Below are 2,954 nucleotides of genomic sequence, written 5' to 3'. Positions count from 1 at the left end.
AAATAAGATGAGCATTACAGGAACCACGTTTCTGCATAGCAACTATCAGTTGTTTGCTTCTCTCGTTAAGATTCCATGTCTGGTTCACTGAAGGCATTGGAGTTTGAAAACCCTGAAGCAGAAACAAGGGTTGGGACTCTGAAGTTGGCTCTGTTTCTAATTCCAGCTTTCCATTTTTGTTTTTTCTTTTGAGACAGAGTCTCACTTTGTTGCCCAGCCTAGAGTGCAGTAGTATCAGCCTAGCTCACAGCAACCTCAAACTCTTGGGTTCAAGTCATCCTCCTGCCTCAGCCTCCTGAGTAGCTGGGACTACAGGTGCCTGCCATAAGGCCTGGCTAAGTTTTTATATTTTAGTAATGGTGAGAGAGTCTTGCTGTTGCTCAGGCTGGTCTTGAACTCCTGAGCTTAAGTTATTCTCCCGCTGTGGCCTCCCAGAGTCCTAGGATTACAGGCACAAGCTACTGTGCCCAGCCTTTCCATTTATTGAATGTGCTACCTTGGGCAAATGTCTTAACCTCTCTGAACTTGAGCGTATTTATCTGCAACAAGTGGGAGATAGAAGAATGTATACTAAAGAATTTGTGAGTTTAAGTGGGAAGATGTGCACAGAACACTTAAACTTGTAGTTAGTATTCAATATTAACTGCTGTTTGGATATTATTATCGTTGTTATTTTGGATATGTCTCAATGAATGAACGTGAATCTTATTTTACCAACGACACTGTACACCAACTGAGGTCGGGGAACAGGATTTTTCTTTGCAGATACTTTGTAGGCAACATTTCATCTGTGCCATGGAGTAGGCAATATAAATAAGGTCTAAGAAATGATCAAGGAAATCTGTATCTTTAGGGATTCTCTGTGTCTGCAAGGGCAGAGTCTATAACTTCTGAGTCTGTAGAAAAGTTTAAATGTCACTGTCTCGAAGAAGCCTTGCTCAACTCTCAGAATAGGGAACATTCTCCCATGACAGGTTCTTATACCATCTCTTCTCCTTCACATACCGTTCACTATTTTGATTCCTCATTATCTCTTGTGTATGTTTCACTACTGGACAGGATGGTTTTCGCCATTGGATCAGCCTGTCTTTTACTATTGCCCTACTAGTGCTGTACTGTGCTAAGCACACGTGGGCACTTGGTAGAGGCAGTAGACAGTGGTGGCAAAGAGCACAGGCACTGGAGCCTTGCCTCAGTCTCCTCACCTGTGCAGTAGGGGTACTAATAGCTACCTTGTAGAGTAGCTGTGAGGATTAAGTAGGCTAATTAAGGTAAAACTCGCATAAAAGTATCTAGAAGTATTTCCTGTTCTTATTTGCAGCAAGTATTTATTTAATTTTTATGAACAGATGAATGGACATAAACAGCACATGGCAGTGAAAGATGAGAGAGCACACCAACCTGCGTTCTGGTGCAGAACTTCCCAGAGGACACTTACATGGACGGGGCCAGAAATAGGGACGCAGGGCCTCTGGTGTCCACCGCATGCTGAGTTAGTGCACAGTGATCTGGGGGGGACTCTGGCCTCTGGTCTGTGATATTTAGTACTATTTTCCATGTCACACATTGTATTTGTGTGCAGAGCACCAGGAGCTGGTTAAGCCCATGTGTGTCCAGGACCCTTGAAGCAGAAAACCCCTGTTATAACGATGGAGCTGGACCAAATGCTGATTGGAGTGGCAGGAAAGCAGGGAATGAAACTGGGAAGGGGCTGGGCTGGGTCGAGGAGAGTTCATCTGATTGAAGGCTGGCTTTTTAAATAGACAGATGCAGACAGTAGTTTAAAGCCCAATAGTTCAGAGTGGAATAGAAGAAAATCTAAATTTTCAGATAGAATAGAGCAGCAAGGGTTCCCTTACAGTGGTGATATTCACGGCCTGATAGTATCTGTACCAAATTTAGTTAACTGTTCATTTTGGAACAGGATTCCAAGGAGTATAAGAGACAAGTTCTAGCTCCCCAAAGAAGCCTGGACAGGGGCTCCTACCAGGGGAGCTGCGGGCAGAGTAGAGCTCTAGGATCATGTGAAAAATTGGTGCAAAAAATGAGGCATGAAAGCAACAATCAATTCAGAGTATAGGAAGATGGTGGGGAGAGGGAATATGGCCAACTGAGGTGGGGGTGGCTGGTACTGTCTGAGGTATGCTAGCCATCAAGAATAGGACAATAGGGGGCACCTTCTGGGTCCTCCTGACTACTTGTTATCTCACATCTCCCAAATAGCAATAGATATCATGTAGTCAGGACTGGTTTAGGGCTGGGGATGACCCTTTTAACTAGGGGTGTCCAACCTGCAACCCATGGGCCACACACAGATTGAAGCCAGTTTTGCTTATCTGTTCTGTGGTGTTGGATATCGAGAAAAGTATGCATGCAACTTTTCCTCTGCTCACCAGCTTTTGTTAGTGTTTGCGTAGTTAATGTGTGGCCCAAGATAACTGTTATGCTTCTAATGTACAACAAAGAAAAAAGGTTGGATACTCTTGTGAGTCTTAACCTTTATTACCAGCTGCTCAGCATGGGTGAGGAGGGAGACCTGATCACCTCAACCTTATGTCACATAGGTCCCCCATATTTCCAGGCCCACCCCAACCTATCCTGTCTTTATTGAGTTCAAACTCTCCTTTGAAGCATAGCTTTGGAGATGACTTCTTTTGAGGAGAGCTCTGATCATCCTGCAGAAGGTTTTTTTTTTCTTGGCATCTGCATGCAAATAGAGCCAGCAATGACCGGTTAGCTCATGATCAAATCCAACTCCAAATATTTCCATTTTACTTTCCAGCCATAAAATATTGAGAGAAGCCTCATGAAGTGGTCATAATCTTTCATGTTTAAGTAAACTAACCCAAGCCATTGATGTATTCAAAAAGTCACTCTTAGCTCAGCAGAGGGAAGAACCAGTTGGGATTTATGGATGGGAGTACGGACTGAAAAGCACCGAGCAAGATTCTGGT

Source organism: Otolemur garnettii, unplaced genomic scaffold (genome assembly GCF_000181295.1).
Source record: "Otolemur garnettii isolate 467f Iridium unplaced genomic scaffold, OtoGar3 scaffold00045, whole genome shotgun sequence".
Classification (NCBI taxonomy): Eukaryota; Metazoa; Chordata; class Mammalia; order Primates; family Galagidae; genus Otolemur; species Otolemur garnettii.
This window is presented reverse-complemented; position numbering follows the sequence as displayed.